We start from the raw sequence: 26,219 nt of genomic DNA on the forward strand, positions 1-26,219 counted from the left end.
GACAATGGGATGCTCCTCCCCGTTGACTTCCTGAGAGAGTACAGCACCGAGACTTACTTCGGAGGCATCTGTCTGTACCACAAACTCCCTATTGAAGTCAGGCATCACCAGAACCGGTGACCCACACATGGCCGACTTCAAAGTGGAAAAAGCCTCTTCCGTCCGCTCATCCCAGTGAACCATCACTTATTTTCGTCCCTTCAAGAGCTCTGTCAAGGGCGCGACTATAGTGGCAAAGTGGGAAACAAATCTCATGTAATAGCCTATCATTCCTAAGAACGACTTTACTTGTTTAGTGGTGACAGGTCGGGGGCAATTTCTTATCGCCTCTATTTTGTTTACTAGGGGTTTGATCACTCCGCGCCCAATGACATACCCCAAGTATTTTGTCTCCTCTAATCCTATCGTGCATTTTTGGGGTTTAGCGGTTAGTCCAGTTTTTTTGAAGGGAGTCTGCTACAGTCTGCACTTTGGGCAGGTGACTTTACCAGTCTGTACTGTGGATGACAATATCGTCCAGGTAAGCCGAAGTGTACCGACGATGTGGTCGCAGCACAATGTCCATTAGCCTTTGGAAAGTGGCAGGGGCGTCATGCAAACCAAAAAAAAAAATCACATAAAAGATGTCCAAATTAAATCCAGTATGCAAAGTCAGTTTCAATACTTCAGACCAAGAAGGGTCTCAAATTACCAGTCATTCACAAGATTCGAATGATGAATATTCTTCTGGTACACAGGAACAATCTACAGTACAGACAAAACTGTCATATTATAAAAAACAAAAGAATAAGAAAACTACAAAAAATGACCACAGAGAGCTGGACGTAAACACAAGCAAAAGACCCCACTCGATGACTACCGTACTACAGAAAAAATAAATAATAGTGATGGAATTCACCAGGAGCTGTGAGATGTTGTTAATCTTGCAGAAATTAACTTAACAGGGGATCAAATTAATGTATTATCACTAGGTTTTGCCCCAACAAATGATTTTGATTTATTTCATACTATATTGGATTTCAACAGATTCATGAGGAACTTAACCTAAGGCCTCATGCACACGACCATGCCGTTTTTTGCAGTCCACAAACCGCGGATCCGCAAAAAACGGATCATTGTAGACATGCCTATTCTTGTCCGCAAAACAGACAAGAAATAGGAAATGCTATATTTTTTTGCGGGTCCTCGGAACGGAGCAACGGATGCGGACAGCACACGGAGTTCTGTCCGTATCTTTTGCGGCCCCATTGAACTGCACTGTTCTCTTTTTGTAGGTTCATAAGGCAAACCAGTGAACACTGCTCCTGGAACGAGAGATCGACAAACTAATTTTCGTTTGCGATTACATCTTCCCGGGCATCTTTCTTTTCCATCTTTCCCTCGGAGAAATGTCTCTTTAAGGCCTCATGCACACAACAGTAGTTATGGTCTGCATTCAAGCCGCAGTTTTTGCGGCTCTGATGTGGACCATAACTACGGTCGTGTGCATGAGGCCTTAAAGAGACATTTCTCTGAGGTAGAGATGGAAAAGAAAGATGCCCGGGGGGATGTAATAGCAAATGAAAATGAGTTTGTCGATCTCTCGTTCCAGGAGCAATGTTTACTAGTTTACCTTATGAACCTACAAAAAGAGAACAGTGCAGTTACGGGAATAGTTGATAAGCAGGAATTTAAGACCATAAACCCAAAATATTATCCAGTGAATTCTCGCACAGTCATTATGGATACTTTTCAAGAGGTGCTTGAGAGGGAGTTTACTAATATATATAATCATCAAAAAAATCTTCTTCTCATTCCCATCGCCCGAACTTAACTGTCAAACAACGGGATGCCGTAAAACAGCTAGAAGATCGGACAGATCTCATCATTAAAATTGCGGATAAGGGGGGTTCTGTAGTAATCATGAATAGGAAGATGTATTACCAACAGATGATTTTTATGTTATCTGATGCCTCCACATATAGGAAGCTGGATGGAAACCCATTACCACAATATCAAGTGGAATATATACATATTATCAACAAAGTTAAAGATAGGGCATTTATCAACCAGCAAGTGTTTGATTTCCTTTCTGTTGAGACACCAGTGACACCCATTATCCATGCACTACCTAAGATCCATAAAAATGTTAACCCTCCTCCATTACGCCCGATAGTGTCTGGTATCGGGTCTTTGACAGAAAGGCTGGGCGATTGGCTAGATTCATTTTTGAAGCCTTTAGTTAGGAGATTGCCTGGATATATTTGTGGCACCACAGATGTTTTACGAGCCATGTATGAGATGCAATGGCGAGATAACTATACATGGCTTACCCTTGATGTGGTGTCACTGTATCCCTCCATCCCACAAGAGGTGGCACTCTGGGCTCTAGAATATCATTTACATTGCTACAGTATACATACAACTGAGCTTATTGATTACATTATAGAGGTTTCTACATTCCTCATGACGCATAATTATTTTTATTTTGATAAAAAAAAATTTTTACAAATAAGGGCCGTTTCCATGGGGGCTAAATATTCACCCTCCGTTCCCAATCTTATAATGGCATACTGGGAAGAACGGCATATGTTTTCTGTCAATCCTTTCATAGATGCGGTGGTCTGGTATGGCAGATACATCGATCATCTGCTTATTTTTGGGGGGCCGATGTATCTGTCATACCGGACTTTGTGGAGTATGTTAACAGCAATCCATACAATCTTAGATTCACCCACCACATGGACCCGGGGCTAATCAATTTTTTGGACCTCAAACTGACAGGAGTACACGATCAGGTTGTCTGCACAGAAACATACCACAAGGAGACCTCGGGTAAAACACCATTTTAAAGGCCAACAGTCATCATCCTGTACATACAATTAAGGCCACACCGTCAGGTGAGTTCATACCGGCGAGAAGAAATTATAGTACTGAAGGGGCTTTTTTACGACATTGTAAAATCATTTGGAGTTATCTCAAGGCAAGGGGTTATCCTAACTGGATGCTCACTAGGGGTTTAATATAGCTAACAAAAAATGTAGAAAAGAACTACTGTTCAAGACTGCATATCCTCATACCACACAAGATAATAGAAACCAAAATAAGGAATATACTAAAAATAAAAATATGGGGAAAACAAATAAACCAACATTATTCTTGACCTACAGTAGGCAGTTTTCGGAGATACAGCAAGTGATCAGAGGTTGCCTACCTATACTATATGATTACAGAGTTTTGTATGACACCCTGAAAAATAGGTGCCGGATTGTTCCAAGGAGATGTAAGACTTAGCCAATATTCTGTAACTATCTATGTTTGCATACACCCCCATAAAAACTCAACAGAATTGGTTGAAATACAAAGAATTTACTAAGTGTGGGGGACACCCCTGTCAAACCTGCAATTTTGTGACAAAAACTACAAAGTTTAAGAATTCCTCACATATGGATACTTATCCTATCCAAACTCATATTAATTGTAATACGTTGGGCATAGTTTATATTATAATATGTACCATCTGCGATTTGATGTACGTGGGAAGCACTAGTAGACAATTTAAGACTAGATTTCGGGAGCATTTAAATTACATCGCTAACACCTCAGCCACTGGCATATCAAACGCAGCAAACCATTTTATAATTAAACATAATCGAAATACAAGTAGTTTGCGTACATTTGCTTTTGAAAAAGTGATATCACCACCGAGAGGAGGTGATCTGAGGAAAAAAATCCTGTTACGAGAAGCTTACTGGATCTTCAGGTTGGATACCAGATTTCCCGCTGGACTCAACCTGAAGAAAGAACTTACAGTCAGCTCCATAAATGTCAGTGTGTGTGTGAAACCTGATATGTAATATGCAGCTACAGTCAGGTCCATAAATATTGGGACATCGACACAATTCTAACATTTTTGGCTCTATACACCACCACAATGCATTTGAAATGAAACAAACAAGATGTGCTTTAACTGCAGACTGTCAGCTTTAATTTGAGGGTATTTACATCCAAGGTGAATGGTGTAGGAATTACAACAGTTTGCATATGTGCCTCCCACTTGTTAAAGGACCAAAAGTAATGGGACTGAATAATAATCATAAAATAAACTTTCACTTTTTAATACTTGGTTCCAACTCCTTTGCAGTCAATTATAGCCTGAAGTCTGGAACGCATAGGCATCACCAGATGCTGGGCATCATCCCTGGTGATGCTCTGCCAGGTCTCTACTGCAACTGTCTTCAGTTCCTGCTTGTTCTTGGGGCATTGTCCCTTCAGTTATGTCTTCAGCAAATTAAATGCATGTTCAATCTGATTCAGGTCAGGTGATTGACTTGGCCATTGCATAACATTCCACTTCTTTCCCTTAAAAAACTATTTGGTTGCTTTTGCAGTATGCTTTGGGTCATTGTCCATCTGCACTGTGAAGCACCGTCCAATGAGTTCTGAAGCATTTCGCTGAATATGAGCAGATAATATTGCCCGAAACACTTCAGAATTCATCGTGCTGCTTTTGTCAGCAGTCACATCATCAATAAATACAAGAGAACCAGTTCTATTGGCAGCCATACATGCCCATGCCATGACACTACCACCACCATACTTCACTGATGAGGTGGTATGCTTAGGATCATGAACAGTTCCTTTCCTTCTTCATACTCTTCTCTTCCCATCACTCTGGTACAAGTTGATCTTGGTCTCATCTGTCCATAGGATGTTGTTCCAGAACTGTGAAGGATTTTTTAGATGTCGTTTGGCAAACTCTAATCTGGCCTTCCTGTTTTTGAGGCTCACCAATGGTTTACATCTTGTGGTGAACCCTCTGTATTCACTCTGGTGAAGTTTTCTCTTGATTGTTGACTTTGACACACACACACCTACCTCCTGGACAGTGTTCTTGATCTGGCCAACTGTTGTGAAAAGTGTTTTCTTCACCACAGAAATAATTCTTTGGTAATCCACCACAGTTGTTTTCCGTGGTCTTCCGGGTCTTTTGGTGTTGCTGAGCTCACCGGTGCGTTCCATCTTTTTAAGAATGCTCCAAACAGTTGTTTTGGCCACGCCTAATGTTTTTGCTATCTCTCTGATGGGTTTGTTTTGTTTTTTCAGCCTAATGATGGCTTGCTTCACTGATAGTGACAGCATCTTGAGAGTTGACAGCAACAGATTCCAAATGCAAATAGCACACTTGAAATTAACTCTGGACCTTTTATCTGCTCATTGTTAGGGATGAGTGAACCCGAACTGTATAGTTCGGGTTCGTACCGAATTTTGGGGTGTCCGTGACACGGACCCGAACCCGAACATTTTCGTAAAGGTCCGGGTTCGGGTTTGGTGTTCGGCGCTTTCTTGGCGCTTTTTGAAAGGCTGCAAAGCAGCCAATCAACAAGCGTCATACTACTTGCCCCAAGAGGCCATCACAGCCTTGCCTACTATTGGCATGGCTGTGATTGGCCAGTGCAGCATGTGACCCAGCCTCTATATAAGCTTGGGTCACGTAGCGCTGCACGTCACTCTGCTGATTCAAGCATAGGGAGAGGTTGCTGCTGCGACGTTAGGGCGAGATTAGGCAGATTAACTCCTCCAAAAGACTTAATTCAGTGATAGATCTCCAGCTGTGGATCATTGAAGTGCTAATATTGAATTGCTCACTTTTTTTAGGCTGCCCAGAGCGTTTTTATATCACTTTTTCCTGGGGTGATCGGTGGCCATTTTGTGGCTTGTGGTGCGCCAGCACAAGCTACCACCAAGTGCATTTAACCATCAAAAGTGTGGTTATTTTTTGCTATATCCTACATCAGCTGCAGGCTGAGCCTGTGTCACCGAAGTGCATTTAACCATCAACAGTGTGGTTATTTTTTGGCCATATACTACATCAGGTGCAGGCTAAGCCTGTGTCACCCAAGTGCATTTAACCATCAACAGTGTGGTTATTTTTTGGCCATATACTACATCAGGTGCTGGCTGAGCCTGTGTCACCCAAGTGCATTTAACCATCAACAGTGTGGTTAATTTTTGGCCATATAATACATCAGGTGCAGGCTGAGCCTGTGTCACCCAAGTGCATTTAACCATCAATAGTGTGGTTATTTTTTGGTCATATACTACATCAGGGGCAAGTTGAGCCTGTCACCCAGCGCCTAAAAAATAGACCTGACATTTATATTCCTCCAAATCAGTACTGTTTTAGCTGGTCAAGTTATTTGTAGTGACCGTAAAAGCACAGTTTTTGTTCTGGGTTGAAAAACTATTCCCAAATTTGCCATTCTCAAAATAAGTAGTTTCTGCTATATCAGGCCTACTTTAAATCTATCCCAAAAAGGATATCTTAGATTCAAGGTGCTGATAGTGTCATTCAGAAAAACTTAACACACACGCTACCGTGCAGATACAAGTCTAATTCTGTGATTAAAGGTATATCTGTCACACAGCGCGAAAAAAATAGGCCTCACATTTCTATTCAACCAAATCTGTACTGTTTTAGCTGGTCAAATTATTTGTAGTGACCGTAAAAGCACAGTTTTTGTTCTGGGTTGAAAAACTATTCCCAAATTTGCCATTCTCAAAATAACTAGTTTCTGCTATATCAGGCCTACTTTAAATCTATCCCAAAAAGGATATCTTAGATTCAAGGTGCTGATAGTGTCATTCAGAAAAACTTAACACACACGCTACCGTGCAGATACAAGTCTAATTCTGTGATTAAAGGTATATCTGTCACACAGCGCGAAAAAAAAATAGGCCTCACATTTCTATTCAACCAAATCTGTACTGTTTTAGCTGGTCAAATTATTTGTAGTGACCGTAAAAGCACAGTTTTTGTTCTGGGTTGAAAAACTATTCCCAAATTTGCCATTCTCAAAATAACTAGTTTCTGCTATATCAGGCCTACTTTAAATCTATCCCAAAAAGGATATCTTAGATTCAAGGTGCTGATAGTGTCATTCAGAAAAACTAAACACACACGCTACCGTGCAGATACAAGTCTAATTCTGTGATTAAAGGTATATCTGTCACACAGCGCGAAAAAAATAGGCCTCACATTTCTATTCAACCAAATCTGTACTGTTTTAGCTGGTCAAATTATTTGTAGTGACCGTAAAAGCACAGTTTTTGTTCTGGGTTGAAAAACTATTCCCAAATTTGCCATTTTCAAAATTGTGGTGAACGGGAACAATGAAGAAAACATCTAATAAGGGACGCAGATGCGGACGTGGACATGGTCGTGGTGGTGTTAGTGGACCCTCTGGTGCTGGGAGAGGACGTGGCCGTTCTGCCACAGCCACACGTCCTAGTGAACCAACTACCTCAGGTCCCAGTAGCCAGCAGAATTTACAGCGATATTTGGTGGGGCCCAATGCCGTTCTAAGGATGGTAAGGCCTGAGCAGGTACAGGCATTAGTCAATTGGGTGGCCGACAGTGCATCCAGCACGTTCACATTATCTTCCACCCAGTCTTCTGCAGAAAGCGCACAGATGGCGCATGAAAACCAAGCCCATCAGTCTGTCACATCACCCCCATGCATATCAGGGAAACTGTCTGAGCCTCAAGTTATGCAGCAGTCTCTTATGCTGTTTGAAGACTCTGCTGGCAGGGTTTCCCAAGGGCATCCACCTAGCCCTTCCCCAGGGGTGGAAGAGATAGAATGCACTAACGCACAACCACTTATGTTTCCTGATGATGAGGACATGGGAATACCACCTCAGCACGTCTCTGATGATGACGAAACACAGGTGCCAACTGCTGCGTCTTTCTGCAGTGTGCAGACTTAACAGGAGGTCAGGGATCAAGACTGGGTGGAAGACGATGCAGGGGACGATGAGGTCCTAGACCCCACATGGAATGAAGGTCGTGCCACTGACTTTCACAGTTTGGAGGAAGAGGCAGTGGTGAGACCGAGCCAACAGCGTAGCAAAAGAGGGAGCAGTGGGCAAAATCAGAACACCCGCCGCCAAGAGACTCCGCCTGCTACTGACCGCCGTCATCTGGGACCGAGCACCCCAAAGGCAGCTTCAAGGAGTTCCCTGGCATGGCACTTCTTTAAACAATGTGCTGACGACAAGACCCGAGTGGTTTGCACGCTGTGCCATCAGAGCCTGAAGCGAGGCATTAACGTTCTGAACCTTAGCACAACCTGCATGACCAGGCACCTGCATGCAAAGCATGAACTGCAGTGGAGTAAACACCTTAAAAACAGTCACTCAGGCTCCCCCTGCTACCTCTTCTGCTGCTGCTGCCTCGGCCTCTTCTGCTGCTGCCGCCGCCTCGGCCTCTTCCTCCGCCTCTGGAGGAACATTGGCACCTGCCGCCCAGCAAACATGGGATGTACCACCAACACCACCTGCGTCACCAAGCATCTCAACCATGTCACACGGCAGCGTTCAGCTCTCCATCTCACAAACATTTGAGAGAAAGCGTAAATTCCCACCTAGCCACCCTCGATCCCTGGCCCTGAATGCCAGCATTTCTAAACTACTGGCCTATGAAATGCTGTCATTTAGGCTGGTGGACACAGACAGCTTCAAACAGCTCATGTCGCTTGCTCTCCCACAGTATGTTGTTCCCAGCCACCACTACTTCTCCAAGAGAGCCGTGCCTTCCCTGCACAACCAAGTGTCCGATAAAATCAAGTGTGCACTGCGCAACGCCATCTGTGGCACGGTCCACCTAACCACAGATACGTGGACCAGTAAGCACGGCCAGGGACGCTATATCTCCCTATCTGCACAATGGGTAAATGTAGTGGCGGCTGGGCCCCAGGCGGAGAGCTGTTTGGTGCATGTCCTTCTGCCGCCAAGGATCGCAGGGCAACATTCTTTGCCTCCTGTCTCCTCCTCCTCCTACTCAGCTTCCTCCTCCTCTTCTTCCACCTGCTCATCCAGTCAGCCACACACCTTCACCAACAACTTCAGCACAGCCTGGGGTAAACGTCAGCAGGCCGTTCTGAAACTCATATGTTTGGGGGACAGGCCCCACACCGCACAGGAGTTGTGGCGCGGTATAGAACAACAGACCGACGAGTGGTTGCTGCCGGTGAGCCTCAAGCCCGGCCTGGTGGTGTGCGATAATGGGCGAAATCTCGTTGCAGCTCTGGGACTAGCCGGTTTGACGCACATCCCTTGCCTGGCGCATGTGCTGAATTTGGTGGTGCAGAAGTTCATTTGCAACTACCCCGACATGTCAGAGCTGCTGCATAAAGTGCGGGCCGTCTCTTCGCGCTTCCGGCGTTCACACCCTGCTGCTGCACGCCTGTCTGCGCTACAGCGTAACTTCGGCCTTCCCGCTCACCGCCTCATATGCGATGTGCCCACCAGGTGGAACTCCACCTTGCACATGCTGGACAGACTGTGCGAGCAGCAGCAGGCCATAGTGGAGTTTCAGCTGCAGCACGCACGGGTCAGTCACACTGCGGAACAGCACCACTTCACCACCAATGACTGGGCCTCCATGCGAGACCTGTGTGCCCTGTTGCGCTGTTTCGAGTAATCCACCATCATGGCCAGTGGCGATGACGCCGTTATCAGCGTTACAATACCACTTCTATGTCTCCTTGAGAAAACACTTAGGGCGATGATGGAAGAGGAGGTGGCCCAGGAGGAAGAGGAGGAAGAGGGGTCATTTTTAGCACTTTCAGGCCAGTCTCTTCGAAGTGACTCAGAGGGAGGTTTTTTGCAACAGCAGAGGCCAGGTACAAATGTGGCCAGACAGGGCCCACTACTGGAGGACGAGGAGGACGAGGATGAGGAGGAGGTGGAGGAGGATGAGGATGAAGCATGTTCACAGCGGGGTGGCACCCAAAGCAGCTCGGGCCCATCACTGGTGCGTGGCTGGGGGGAAACACAGGACGATGACGATACGCCTCCCACAGAGGACAGCTTGTCCTTACCTCTGGGCAGCCTGGCACACATGAGCGACTACATGCTGCAGTGCCTGCGCAACGACAGCAGAGTTGTCCACATTTTAACGTGTGCGGACTACTGGGTTGCCAACCTGCTGGATCCCCGGTACAAAGACAATGTGCCCACCTTACTTCCTACACTGGAGCGTGATAGGAAGATGCGTGAGTACAAGCGCACGTTGGTAGACGCACTACTGAGAGCATTCCCAAATGTCACAGGGGAACCAGTGGAAGCCCAAGGCGAAGGCAGAGCAGGAGCAAGAGGTCGCCAACGCAGCTGTGTCACGGCCAGCTCCTCTGAGGGCAGGGTTAGCATGGCAGAGATGTGGAAAAGTTTTGTCACCACGCCACAGCTAACTGCACCACCACCTGATACGGAACGTGTTAGCAGGAGGCAACATTTCACTAACATGGTGGAACAGTACCTGTGCACACCCCTCCACGTACTGACTGATGGTTCGGCCCCATTCAACTTCTGGGTCTCCAAATTGTCCACGTGGCCAGAGCTAGCCTTTTATGCCTTGGAGGTGCTGGCCTGCCCGGCGGCCAGCGTTTTGTCTGAACGTGTATTCAGCACGGCAGGGGGCGTCATTACAGACAAACGCAGCCGCCTGTCTACAGCCAATGTGGACAAGCTGACGTTCATAAAAATGAACCAGGCATGGATCCCACAGGACCTGTCCATCCCTTGTGCAGATTAGATATTAACTACCTCCCCTTAACAATATATTATTCTACTATTATCACTACTATTTTTAATTTCATTTTACCATTATATTGCGGGGCAACCCAAAGTTGAATGAACCTCTCCTCTGTCTGGGTGCCTGGGCCTAAATATGTGACAGTGGCCTTTTCCAGTGGTGGGTGACGTGAAGCCTGATTCTCTGCTATGACATGAAGACCTATTCTCTGCTGACATGAAGCCTGAATCTCTGTTACGGGACCTCTCTCCTCTGCCTGGGTGCCTGGGCCTAAATATGTGACAGTGGCCTGTTCCAGTGGTGGGTGACGTGAAGCCTGATTCTCTGCTATGACATGAAGACTGATTCTCTGCTGACATGAAGCCTGAATCTCTGTTACGGGACCTCTCTCCTCTGCCTGGGTGCCTGAGCCTAAATGTGTGACAGTGGCCTGTTCCAGTGGTGGGTGACGTGAAGCCTGATTCTCTGCTATGACATGAAGACTGATTCTCTGCTGACATGAAGCCTGAATCTCTGTTATGGGACCTCTCTCCTCTGCCTGGGTGCCTGGGCCTAAATATGTGACAGTGGCCTGTTCCAGTGGTGGGTGACGTGAAGCCTGATTCTCTGCTATGACATGAAGACTGATTCTCTGCTGACATGAAGCCTGAATCTCTGTTACGGGACCTCTCTCTTCTGCCTGGGTGCCTGTGCCTAAATATGTGACAGTGGCCTGTTCCAGTGGTGGGTGACGTGAAGCCTGATTCTCTGCTATGACATGAAGACTGATTCTCTGCTGACATGAAGCCTGAATCTCTGTTATGGGACCTCTCTCCTCTGCCTGGGTGCCTGGGCCTAAATATGTGACAGTGGCCTGTTCCAGTGGTGGGTGACGTGAAGCCTGATTCTCTGCTATTACATGAAGACTTATTCTCTGCTGAAATGAAGCCTGAATCTCTGTTACGGGACCTCTCTCCTCTGCCTGGGTGCCTGGGCCTAAATATGTGACGGTGACCTGTTCCAGTGGTGGGTGACGTGAAGCCTGATTCTCTGCTATGACATGAAGACTGATTCTCTGCTGACATGAAGCCTGAATCTCTGTTATGGGACCTCTCTTCTCTGCCTGGGTGCCTGGGCCTAAATATGTGACAGTGGCCTGTTCCAGTGGTGGGTGACGTGAAGCCTGATTCTCTGCTATGACATGAAGACTGATTCTCTGCTGACATGAAGCCTGAATCTCTGTTACGGGACCTCTCTCCTCTGCCTGGGTGCCTGGGCCTAAATATGTGACAGTGACCTGTTCCAGTGGTGGGTGACGTGAAGCCTGATTCTCTGCTATGACATGAAGACTGATTCTCTGCTGACATGAAGCCTGAATCTCTGTTATGGGACCTCTCTTCTCTGCCTGGGTGCCTGGGCCTAAATATGTGACAGTGGCCTGTTCCAGTGGTGGGTGACGTGAAGCCTGATTCTCTGCTATGACATGAAGACTGATTCTCTGCTGACATGAAGCCTGAATCTCTGTTACGGGACCTCTCTCCTCTGCCTGGGTGCCTGGGCCTAAATGTGTGACAGTGGCCTCTTCCAGTGGTGGGTGACGTGAAGCCTGATTCTCTGCTATGACATGAAGACTGATTCTGTGCTGACATGAAGCCAGATTCTCTGTTACGGGACCTCTCTCCTCTGCCTGGGCCTAAATATGTGACAGTGGCCTCTTCCAGTGGTGGGTGACGTGAAGCCTGATTCTCTGCTATGACATGAAGACTGATTCTCTGCTAACATGAAGCCAGATTCTCTGCTATGGCATGAAGAGACTGATTCTCTGCTGACATGAAGCCAGATTCTCTGCTATGGCATGAAGAGACTGATTCTCTGCTGACGTGAAGCCCGATTCTCTGCTATGGGACCTCTGTCGAATTGATATTGGTTAATTTTTTAAAAAATTTTTTTTTAAATTCATTTCCCTATCCACATTTGTTTGCAGGGGATTTACCTACATGTTGCTGCCTTTTGCAGCCCTCTAGCTCTTTCCTGGGCTGTTTTACAGCCTTTTTAGTGCCGAAAAGTTCGGGTCCCCATTGACTTCAATGGGGTTCGGGTTCGGGACGAAGTTCGGGTCGGGTTCGGATCCCGAACCCGAACATTTCCGGGAAGTTCGGCCGAACTTCTCGAACCCGAACATCCAGGTGTTCGCTCAACTCTACTCATTGTAATTGGGATAATGAGGGAATAACACACACCTGGCCATGGAACAGCTGAAAAGCCAATTGTCCCATTACTTTTGGTTCCTTAACAAGTGGGAGGCACATATGCAAACTGTTGTAATTCCTACACCGTTCACCTGATTTGGATGTAAATACCCTCAAATTAAAGCGGACAGTCTGCAGTTATGTTCAAACAATTTTTATTGTTCATATTTGTCTCAAGAATGCAAGTACTGTACATGACAAATAAGTTTGCAATTGTCAATAAGAGCATCTTGTTTGTTTCATTTCAAATCCATTGTGGGTGTATAGAGCCAAAAATGTTACAATTGTGTCGATATCCCAATATTTATGGACCTGACTGTATGCACTTGTACTAAGTACAGCTAATATTTATCTTAAAGGCCCTTGTTGTTTGGCATTGTTTACTTGATCGGGGCAACACGGGCAGAGTTAGTATCAACCCTCCCTGTAGATTGACTTGCCAGCCAACATTTTAACTGTTCATCTACCGGATATAACTTGCTTCATACACATTGCGCATTTGTTTTATGAGATTTATTGTATGGTCCCTACATACATATAATATGGAGTGTTTTATACTAGTGAAAGGACCTTGGGATTTATATGTGTATGTTTTTCAATTAGTTTATGTATTTTTGCTCAAGTAAAATATAAAACCGGTTTTACTAATGTTGGGCTTGGAGTGCTCAGCCTGGGTTCCTTTTGGCAGTTTTTTTTTTTGTTCCTCCTCCCCTGACCACTCATTAGCGGCTTATTGCTCCTTGATTCACCTGTTCACGGAAGGAGGAGACATTTAAAAGACCCCCCCAAAAGCTGAGCACATTTTGAGGTTAAGGACACAGAATTTCTAAACATGTAAACCTGACTGGAGGCGGTGGGAGGTGAAGTCTACTGTTCGTTGTCTATGATGCTGGATGATAAATAAAGATAAGCCCTAACAACAAATGTGTCCGGTGCTGGAACTCCATTCATCTTACTTCCTATGTGAGAAGAGCCGACCTTGAATCGTTCCGTGCATGGAGACTATTGGGTGAGCTGGACTTGTTTTACTCTTTTTGGATTTGTGTTTACAAGGTTGTCTGTGTCTCCCTAATAAGTGCTATCTACATTACACATTACAAGCTGCCGGTTACGGCGATGCACAATGTTTGAATTAAAGTGGAACTCCTCCACCCCGACACAATGGCCTCTATAGCGGCTGCAGACCGCAGAATGAAAGCGGACCGTGTGTTTTCTACTCAGGATCAACATACACTTAATCAGATGGAATTAAAATCTAAAATGCAAGAACTAGAGAAACCAAATCTAAAGAGGACCCTGTACAGGAAGTGTTTTATAATATATCAAACAATTTTACAATTGGGCTACTAACTAGAGATGTCCCGAACTATTCGCCGGCGAATAGTTCCCGGCGAACATAGCTTGTTTGCGTTCGCCGCGGCGGGCGAAGATATGCGATGTTCGGTCCGCCCCCTATTCGTCATCATTGTGTAAACTTTGACCCTGTACCTCACAGTCAGCAGACACATTCCAGCCAATCAGCAGCAGACCCTCCCTCCCAGACCCTCCCACCTCCTGGACAGCATCCATTTTAGATTCATTCGGAAGCTGCATTCTTAGTGAGAGGAGAAATCGATAGCTAGGCTAGTGTATTCAGTGTCCACTACAGTCCTGAAAGACTCATCTGATCTCTGCTGTAAGGACAGCACCCCAAAAAGCCCTTTTTAGGGCTAGAACATCATTCTGCTTTTTTTTTTTTCCTGTATAATCTAATTGCAGTTGCCTGCCTGCCAGCGTGTGTGTCAGGCTCACAGTGTATACTGTGCCCACTTGCCCAGTGCCACCACTCGTATCTGGTGTCACAGTAACTTGCATTTAAAAAAAAAAACACTTTTTTGACTGTAATATAATAGCAGTCAGTTGCCGGCACACGCGTGTGTTTCATGCCCTGCAAGTGCATAGTGTCACCAGTGCAACTCATATCTGGTGTCACATTTGATTACATTTAAAGAAAAACTATTTTGACTGTGAATAAATAGCATGCAGTTGCACACACGTGTTTGTGTGTTTAAGGCCCAGCTGCCAGTGCATAGTGTCACTTCAGCATCATTCATTTCTGGTGTCACATTCGATTACATTTAAAGAAAAACAACAATTTTGACTGTGAATAAATAGCAGTCAGTTGCACACACGTGTTTGTGTGTTTAAGGCCCAGCTGCCAGTGCATAGTGTCACTTCAGCGCCATTCATATCTGGTGTCACATTCGATTACATTTAAAGAAAAACAACAATTTTGACTGTGAATAAATAGCAGTCAGTTGCACACACGTGTTTGTGTGTTTAAGGCCCTGCTGCAAGTGCATAGTGTCACTTCAGCGCAACTCATATCTGGTGTCACAGTAGCTTGCACGCATAGTACAACTTAACTAATCTAAAAAAAATTACAGGCAGAGGCAGGCCACCCCGCAGGTTCCGTCGTGGTGCTGTGATTCCCTTTGGCCCTAGAATAATGCCCAGTGTTCAGAGGCCACGTACCCTGAACTCGAAAAGTTCTGAGCACATAGTTGACTGGCTAACACAGGACACCCAATCTTCTACAGCTTCCGCTCGGAACCTTGACGCACCATCCTCCTCCAGCTCAGCTTCGGGCACCTCTCAAGTTACCACTCGCCCGCCTGCCGCCACCACCAACACTAGCACCACAGCCGCTTCACTTGATCTGTCAGAGGAGTTATTTACACATCAGTTGGAAGAAATGAGTTATGCGCAACCATTATTTCCAGAGGATGTAGATAACAGGGATATGTCTCAGTCAGGCAGCATTACACACATGAACGTACGGTGTGATGATGATGATGTTGTACCCGCTGCTGCTTCCTTTGCTGAGTTGTCAGATACAAGTGAAGCGGTTGATGATGACGATGTGTCCGTGGATGTCACGTGGGTGCCCGCTCGAAGAGAAGAAGAACAGGTGGAAAGTTCAGATGGGGAGACAGAGAGGAGGAGGAGACTGAGTTGGAAGCGAAGCAGGGGGAGGTCGTCGCAAGGAGCTAGTGGCACAGTCAGACAGCATGCATCGGCACCCGGGGTCAGCCAGACAGCACGCCAATCAACGCATGCTCTTGCCACCACCAGAATGCCGTCATTGCAGAGCTCAGCAGTGTGGCATTTATTTTGTGTGCCTGCCTCTGACAACAGCGATGCCATTTGCAACCTGTGCCAAAAGAAACTGAGTCGTGGGAAGTCCAACAACTGCTTTGCGAAGGCACATGATCGCACATCACAAACGCCTATGGGATAAACACATGAGTACAAGCAGCACACAAACTCAAAGCCGCCATCCTCCTCCTGGTCCAGCATCTTCAGCCACATCAACCACTGCTGTCTTCCTTGCCCCCTCTCAACCATCCGCCACTCCGTCTCTCCCCTTGAGCAGTTCCTGCTCATCTGCCCACAGTCAGGTGTCTGTCAAGGACATGTTTGAGCGTAAGAAGCCAATGTCACAAAGTCACCCCCTTGCCCGGCATCTGACAGCTGGCTTGTCTGAACTCTTAGCCCGCCAGCTTTTACCATACAAGCTGGTGGAGTCTGAGGCCTTCCAAAAATTTGTAGCTATTGGGACACCGCAGTGGAAGGTACCCGGCCAAAATTTCTTTGCACAAAAGGCAATCCCCAACCTGTACTCGATTGTGCAAAAGGAAGTAATGACATGTCTGGCACACAGTGTTGGGGCAAGGGTCCATCTGACCACTGATACCTGGTCTGCAAAGCACAGTCAGGGCAGGTATATCACCTACACTGCGCATTGGGTAAACCTGCTGACGGCTGCCAAGCATGGAATGCGTGGCTCTGCAGATGAGTTGGTAACACCGCCACGACTTGCAGACTTGCAGGTAGGCCTGCTCCACATCAATGGCACCCCCCCCCCCCAGCTCCCCAGGGGCTATTCCACATCCCGGATACGACAGTGTTACGCCGTCTTGGGGTTGACTTGCCTGAAAGCAGAGAGTCACACCGGACCAGCACTCCTGTCCGCCCTGAACGCACAGATGGATTAGTGGCTGACTCCGCACCAACTGGAGATCGGCAAAGTGGTGTGTGACAATGGAAGCAATTTGTTGGCGGCATTGAATTTGGGCAAGTTGACACATGTGCCGTGCATGGCACATGTGTGTAATCTGATCGTACAATGCTTTGTGCATAAGTACCCAGGCTTACAGGACGTCCTGAAGCAGGCCAGGAAGGTGTGTGGCCATTTCAGGCGTTCCTACACGGCCATAGCGCACTTTTCAGATATCCAGCGGCGAAACAACATGCCAGTGAGGTGCTTGATTTGCGACAGCCCGACACATTGTAATTCAACACTCCTAATGTTCGACCGCCTGCTCCAACAAGAAAAAGCCGTCAACGAGTATTTGTATGACTGGGGTGCTAGAACAGCCTCTGCGGAGCTGGGAATTTTTTTGCCATGTTACTGGACGATCATGCGCAATGCCTGTAGGCTCATGCGTCCTTTTGAGGAGGTGACAAACCTAGTCAGTCGCACCGAAGGCACCATCAGCGACATCATCCCATTTGTTTTCTTCCTGGAGCGTGCCCTGCGAAGAGTGCTGGATCAGGCCGTAGATGAGCGTGAAGAGGAAGAGGAAGAGTTGTGGTCACCATCACCACCAGAAACAGCCTTATCAGCATCGCTTGCTGGACCTGCGGCAACGCTGGAAGAGGAGTGTGAGGAAGAGGAGTCAGAGGAGGAATGTGGCTTTGAGGAGGAGGAAGAAGACCAACCACAACAGGCATCCCAGGGTGCTCGTTGTCACCTATCTGGTACCCATGGTGTTGTACGTGGCTGGGGGGGAAGAACATACCTTCAGTGAGATCACTGAGGACGAGGAACGGGACATGAGTAGCTCGGCATCCAACCTTGTGCAAATGGGGTCTTTCATGCTGTCGTGCCTGTTGAGGGACCCTCGTATAAAAAGGTTGAAGGAGAACGACCTGTACTGGGTGGCCACGCTACTAGACCCCCGGTATAAGCAGAAAGTGCCTGAAATGTTATCGAATTACCGGAAGTCGGAAAGGATACAGCAGTTCCAAAATAAATTAAAAAGTATGCTTTACACTAGCGTATAAGGGTGATGTCACAGCACAACGGGAATCTAACAGGAGAAGAGGTGAAAGTAATCCTCCTCCTCCCACGACCACGCTGGCAAGGACAGGACGCTTTACAGGCGTGTTGTTGATGGAGGACATGTGGAGCTTTTTAAGTCCTACGCATCGCCACAGCCCTTCGGGGTCCACCCTCAGAGAACGACTCGACCGACAGGTAGCAGACTACCTCACCTTAACTGCAGATATTGACACTCTGAGGAGCGATGAACCCCTTGACTACTGGGTGTGCAGGCTTGACCTGTGGCCTGAGCTATCCCAAATTGCGATAGAACTTCTGGCCTGCCCCGCTTCAAGTGTCCTGTCAGAAAGGACCTTCAGTGCAGCAGGAGGTATTGTCACTGAGAAGAGAAGTCGCCTAGGTCAAAAAAGTCTAGATTACCTCACCTTTATTAAGATGAATGAGGGATGGATCCCGAAGGGACTGACAGTGGGCGATACATTCGACTAAAAAAGGCCTGATGAGATGAGCTGCCTTGGGCTAAAAATGGTCCACACACTGCTGTATTTTATCTCTGAATGCCGGATGACTTGGTGACCCACCAACTAGGGTTCAAGCCGCAATGTTTTAGGGCACTTTCTGCCTGGGAAACAAACATCAATTTTTCCAGCCGCTGCTACAGCAGCGGCTGCAACAATACCAATTTTTTCAGGCATGTGTACATGCCTAATTTTTCTGGCCTCTGGTGCTGCACTGTGGCTTCAAAAACCAAACAAAAAAAAAGGCACATACATGTGTCAATTCCCCTTCGTGATCGTTACCTTGTTGTGGTGAAGGGGCTTGCGTATCACAATGAAGCGACCACCCCTATGAGTGTGTTGGCAATGGCAATGTTGGCACACCCCAGATGATAAGGTCGTTGCTTCATTGTGAACAGACCAAAAGCGATCGGCTGGATAATTTTGCATAGAAAAAACATTCATTTTCTTTGTGATCATCTAAGGTGATCATTAAAGCCTACTGGTCCAACAATGGGCCCACACTGCAGAATCATTGTTTTCTGGGTCACTTAACTGTCACTGAACTACATCAGCACGACCATAGGCTTTGAAAAAACCCCATCGCCTGCAATCTCCCAAACGTGCGCACGAGCACAGTCATCACTACACCAAGATTGACGTATAGAGGTATAAAATTTATGTCATGAGTGTGTCAACTATTGACAACTCTTTGTGGTTGTCCAAAATCTATTCCATACACGTCCCTTGATAGGGGACGTAACAGGGATTAAACTGATAGGAATAGTACTACTTAACACACCTTATAATAATAATAATAATAATTATAATAATGATAATAATACTAGTGGACGTAACAGGGAATAAACTGATAGGAATAGTACTACTTAACACACCACTCCTATCTGGTGGCACAGTAGATTGCACGCGCAGTGCCCCAAATTGGACGTCGGAGGACCGACCAAGCATCTTTTTCCATCTCCCAGTTCCTAAAATCGATTCCATATACACGTCCCCTGATAGGGGACGTAACAGGGATTAAACTGATAAGAATAGTACTACTTAACACACCGCTCCTCTCTGGTGGCACAGTAGATTGCACGCGCAGTGCCCCAATTGGACGTAGGAGGACCGACCAAGCATCTTTTTTCGTCTCCCGGTTCCTAAAATCGATTCCATATACACGTCCCCTGATAGGGGACGTAACAGGGATTAAACTGATAAGAATAGTACTACTTAACACACCGCTCCTATCTGGTGGCACAGTAGATTGCACGCGCAGTGCCCCAAATTAGAAGTAGGAGGACCGACCAAGCATCGTTTTCCATCTCCCGGTTCCTAAAATCGATTCCATATACATGTACCCTGATAGGGGACATAACAGGGATTAAACTGATAGGAATAGTACTACTTAACAGACCTTATAATAACGCAGAGAGAGGCAACACAGAGAGAGGAGTCTGAAGAAGAGGAGTCAGAGGAGGAAGGTGGCTTTGAGGAGTTGGAAGACCAACCACAGCAGGCGTCCCAGGGGGCTTGTTGTCACCTTTCGGGGACCCTTGGTGTTGTACATGGCTGGGTGGAGGAAGAGACCTTCAATGACATCAGTGAGGACGAGGAACGGGACATGGCTAGCTTGGTATCCAACCTTGTGCAAATGGGGAGTTTGCGGTTGTGCAAATGGACTGTTTGCGGTGCGTTAAACAGGGAGTTTGGTCTGTCACTGTGAAGCGCGCGTAACCTTTACACTACCTAATCGATACAACATCATACCTGATGTTTTAAAGCACGTTATTCGAAACAATTTAGGAATGTTAGGTGATTTATGCCCTTTACTGATTAAAACCCGACTCTGCGTCAACTACGTAATTTTCCATTGGAGTTTTGCCATGGATCCCCTTCCGGCATGCCACAGTCCAGGTGTTAGTCACCTTGAAACAACTTTTCCATCACTATTGTGGCCAGAAAGAGTCCCTGTGGGTTTTAAAATTCGCCTGCCTATTGAAGTCTATGGTGGTTCGCCCGGTTCGCCAGTTCGCGAACATTTGCGGAAATTCGCGTTCGCCGTTCGCAAACGGAAAATTTTATGTTCGCGACATCTCTACTACTAACCACTGTTGTCCCAGACACTAAAACTTAGCTTTTACTTCTTTATTAAAAATAAGTGGAAAAGGTGAACATTTGTGAGCTAACTGAAAGATTAAAACTAGCTATACCCCACGAGTGCTCTTTGAGACTAGTATAATGCACAGGAGCGCAGGCGGGGGTACACTGACCCGCACTGCCTTTCCTAAATCCCCTTCTATATTAGCTGATAATAAACCCCCACAATTGAGGCGTGAACTTGCGGAACACCCACAGTCCGCACTGTATGATTGACAATTAGAGCACAGAATTCAGTCTAGCACTGGTGAAGTACAGCAGATAAAACCTAATATCTGCCCCCCAACATGTTTTGCCAGCTAATCTGGCTTCATCAGGGGTAGTGGGTAGACTTGAGTAGCAAACGCTGGTATGAGATATACACTCACCTAAAGAATTATTAGGAACACCATACTAATACGGTGTTGGACCCCCTTTTGCCTTCAGAACTGCCTTAATTCTACGTGGCATTGATTCCACAAGGTGCTGATAGCATTCTTTAGAAATGTTGGCCCATATTGATAGGATAGCATCTTGCAGTTGATGGAGATTTGAGGGATGCACATCCAGGGCACGAAGCTCCCGTTCCACCACATCCCAAAGATGCTCTATTGGGTTGAGATCTGGTGACTGTGGGGGCCATTTTAGTACAGTGAACTCATTGTCATGTTCAAGAAACCAATTTGAAATGATTCGAGCTTTGTGACATGGTGCATTATCCTGCTGGAAGTAGCCATCAGAGGATGGGTACATGGTGGTCATGAAGGGATGGACATGGTCAGAAACAATGCTCAGGTAGCCCGTGGCATTTAAACAATGCCCAATTGGCACTAAGGGGCCTAAAGTGTGCCCAGAAAACATCTTCCACACCATTACACCACCACCACCAGCCTGCACAGTGGTAACAAGGCATGATGGATACATGTTCTCATTCTGTATACGCCAAATTTGGACTCTACCATTTGAATGTCTCAACAGAAATCGAGACTCATCAGACCAGGCAACATTTTTCCAGTCTTCAACAGTCCAATTTTGGTGAGCTCGTGCAAATTGTAGCCTTTTTTTCCTATTTGTAGTGGAGATGAGTGGTACCCGGTGGGGTCTTCTGCTGTTGTAGCCCATCCGCCTCAAGGTTGTGCGTGTTGTGGCTTCACAAATGCTTTGCTGCATACCTCGGTTGTAACGAGTGGTTATTTCAGTCAATGTTGCTCTTCTATCAGCTTGAATCAGTCAGCCCATTCTCCTCTGACCTCTAGCATCCACAAGGCATTTTCGCCCACAGGACTGCCGCATACTGGATGTTTTTCCCTTTTCACTCCATTCTTTGTAAACCCTAGAAATGGTTGTGCGTGAAAATCCCAGTAACTGAGCAGATTGTGAAATACTCAGACCGGCCCGTCTGGCACCAACAATCACCTTTCTTTCCCATTCTGACATTCAGTTTGGAGTTCAGGAGATTGTCTTGACCAGGACCACACCCCTAAATGCATTGAAGCAACTGCCATGTGATTGGTTGACTAGATAATTGCATTAATGAGAAATAGAACAGGTGTTCCTAATAATTCTTTAGGTGAGTGTATATAGGCTACCTTATCTATGACCAAGGAGATAGGAGCCAATCCAACCTAAGTGTAAAAGTGCCTACTTTAAGTGCCCAATGGGAGTAAAGATTATAGCTGTGACGGACTCCCTCGTCATCTGCAATTGGGAGTTACATTATGACCCGCTGTGCAATAGGCTACGGCGCTCGGACTTACCTTCTATACGCGCTGATTGCCATCAGTGCGCTTGCATAGGAACTTAGCGATCTGAAGCCTGCAAAAGATCATACTGTGGCTGCGCCTACACTTAGTCTTTTTTCTTCCTGTTCCTATGGCGCACTGCGCAGGCGACCATGCCCATGTTTATGCAAATGAGTTTTTACATGACAAAACTGTATATAAAAGGTTATTGAATATTATGTTAGGACAATCAGAAAACTTTTTGTCGCCCTAATGATATTGATCTAGGTGTGCAGGTCCACCCAAGCCATCCAACAGATGCAAAATAACTGAGGTTTACTGGTCAGATGAGAGCTGGTTTGGAATATCTCATAGTGCACAAGGCTGCCATTGTAAGGTATGCTGGCTGATATCTGTCTCATGGATAGATTGGGCACATACCTGGCTTTTGGCATATAGCCTTTGTGTGGTTGTCGATTGTATGTCGTACATAATAGGAGTCTAAGATGCATCCAGCTATTCTCTTAATGCTGTTGTCAAACCATTTTAATGGGGTTTCCATCAATTTCTAACTTTTTTTTATGAACCAGACACCCTCTTCTCTTCTGAGCAGGGGGTGCCTAGGGTTCTCCCATTGACTTCCATTGTGCTCGGTAGAACACACGAGCATATGATGTTTTCGGCCAGAGCACACGAACACTTTGATGTTCGCTCAACACTAATTACCAACACATGATTTTTATGTTATCTGATGCCTCTACATATAGGAAGCTGAATGGAAACCCATTAGCACAATATCAAGTGGAATATATACATATTATCAACAAAGGTAAAGATAGGGGATTTATCAACCAGCAAGTGTTTGATTTCCTTTCTGTGGAGGCATCAGTGACACCCAATATCCATGCACTACCTAAGATCCATACAAATGTTAACCCCACTCCATTACGCCCGATAGTGTCTGGTATCGGGTCTTTGACAGAGAGGCTGGGCGATTGGCTAAATTCATTTTTGCAGCCTTTAACCACCTCAGCCCCCAGTGCTTAAACACCCTGAAAGACCAGGCCACTTTTTACACTTCTGACCTACACTACTTTCACCATTTATTGCTCGGTCATGCAACTTACCACCCAAATGAATTTTACCTCCTTTTCTTCTCACTAATAGAGCTTTCATTTGGTGGTATTTCATTGCTGCTGACATTTTTACTTTTTTTGTTATTAATCGAAATTTAACGATTTTTTTGCAAAAAAATGACATTTTTCACTTTCAGTTGTAAAATTTTGCAAAAAAAAACGACATCCATATATAAATTTTGCTCTAAATTTATTGTTCTACATGTCTTTGATAAAAAAAAAATGTTTGGGTAAAAAAAAAATGGTTTGGGTAAAAGTTATAGCGTTTACAAACTATGGTACAAAAATGTGAATTTCCGCTTTTTGAAGCAGCTCTGACTTTCTGAGCACCTGTCATGTTTCCTGAGGTTCTACAATGCCCAGACAGTACAAACACCCCACAAATGACCCCATTTCGGAAAGTACACACCCTAAGGTATTCGCTGATGGGCATAGTGAGTTCATAGAACTTTTTATTTTTTGTCACAAGTTAGCGGAAAATGATGATATTTTTTTTTTTTTTTTTTTCTTACAAAGTCTCATATTCCACTAACTTGTGACAAAAAATAAAAACTTCCATGAACTCACTATGCCCATCACGAAATACCTTGGGGTCTCTTCTTTCTAAAATGGGGTCACTTGTGGGGTAGTTATACTGCCCTGGCATTCTAGGGGCCCAAATGTGTGGTAAGGAGTTTGAAATCAAATTCTGTAAAAAATGACGAGTGAAATCCGAAAGGTGCTCTTTGGAATGTGGGCCCCTTTGCCCACCTAGGCTGCAAAAAAGTGACACACATCTGGTATCTCCGTATTCAGTAGAAGTTGGGGAATGTGTTTTGGGGTGTCATTTTACATATACCCATGCTGGGTGAGATAAATATCTTGGTCAAATGCCAACTTTGTATAAAAAAATGTGAAAAGTTGTCTTTTGCCAAGATATTTCTCTCACCCAGCATGGGTATATGTAAAAAGACACCCCAAAACACATTCCCCAACTTCTCCTGAATACGGAGATACCAGATGTGTGACACTTTTTTGCAGCCTAGGTGGGCAAAGGGGCCCATATTCCAAAGAGCACCTTTCGGATTTCACTCGTCATTTTTTACAGAATTTGATTTCAAACTCCTTACCACACATTTGGGCCCCTAGAATGCCAGGGCAGTATAACTACCCCACAAGTGACCCCATTTTGGAAAGAAGAGACCCCAAGGTATTCGCTGATGGGCATAGTAAGTTCATGGAAGTTTTTATTTTTTGTCACAAGTTAGTGGAATATGAGACTTTGTATGAAAAAAAAAAAAAAAAAAAAAATCATCATTTTCCACTAACTTGTAACAAAAAATAAAAAATTCTAGGAACTCGCCATGCCCCTCACGGAATACCTTGGGGTGTCTTCTTTCCAAAATGGGGTCACTTGTGGGGTAGTTATACTGCCCTGGCATTTTCCAGGGGCCCTAATGTGTGGTAAGTAGGTAAATGACCAGTGAAATCCAAAAGGTGCTCTTTGGAATATGGGCCCCTTTGCCCACCTAGGCTGCAAAAAAGTGCCACACATGTGGTATCTCCGTACTCAGGAGAAGTTGGGGAATGTGTTTTGGGGTGTCTTTTTACATATACCCATGCTGGGTGAGAGAAATATCTTGGCAAAAGACAACTTTTCCCATTTTTTTATACAAAGTTGGCATTTGACCAAGATATTTATCTCACCCAGCATGGGTATATGTAAAATGACACCCCAAAACACATTCCCCACCTTCTCCTGAGTACGGAGATACCAGATGTGTGACACTTTTTTGCAGCCTAGGTGGGCAAAGGGGCCCATATTCCAAAGAGCACCTTTCGGATTTCACTCGTCATTTTTTACAGAATTTGATTTCAAACTCCTTACCACACATTTGGGCCCCTAAAATACCAGGGCATTATACCTACCCCACAAGTGACCCCATTTTGGAAAGAATAGACCCCAAGGTATTCGCTGATGGGCATAGTGAGTTCATGGAAGTTTTTATTTTTTGTCACAAGTTAGTGGAATATGAGACTTTGTATGGAAAAAAAAAAAAAAAAAATCATCATTTTCCACTAACTTGTGACAAAAAATAAAAAATTCTAGGAACTCGCCATGCCCCTCACGGAATACCTTGGGGTGTCTTCTTTCCAAAATGGGGTCACTTGTGGGGTAGTTATACTGCCCTGGCATTTTCCAGGGGCCCTAATGTGTGGTAAGTAGGTAAATGACCAGTGAAATACGAAAGGTGCTCTTTGGAATATGGGCCCCTTTGCCCACCTAGGCTGCAAAAAAGTGTCACACATCTGGTATCTCCGTACTCGGGAGAAGTTGGGGAATGTGTTTTGGGGTGTCTTTTTACATATACCCATGCTGGGTGAGAGAAATATCTTGGCAAAAGACAACTTTTCCCATTTTTTTATACAAAGTTGGCATTTGACCAAGATATTTATCTCACCCAGCATGGGTATATGTAAAATGACACCCCAAAACACATTCCCCAACTTCTCCTGAGTACGGCGATACCAGATGTGTGACACTTTTTTGCAGCCTAGATGCGCAAAGGGGCCCAAATTCCTTTTAGGAGGGCATTTTTAGACATTTGGATACCAGACTTCTTCTCACGCTTTGGGGCCCCTAGAATGCCAGGGCAGTATAAATACCCCACATGTGACCCCATTTTGGAAAGAAGACACCCCAAGGTATTCAATGAGGGGCATGGCGAGTTCATAGAATTTTTTTTTTTTTGGCACAAGTTAGCGGAAATTGATATTTTTTGATTTTTTCTCACAAAGTCTCCCGTTCCGCTAACTTGGGACAAAAATTTCA

This window comes from Bufo bufo, chromosome 2, assembly GCF_905171765.1.
Source record: "Bufo bufo chromosome 2, aBufBuf1.1, whole genome shotgun sequence".
Lineage (NCBI taxonomy): Eukaryota > Metazoa > Chordata > Amphibia > Anura > Bufonidae > Bufo > Bufo bufo.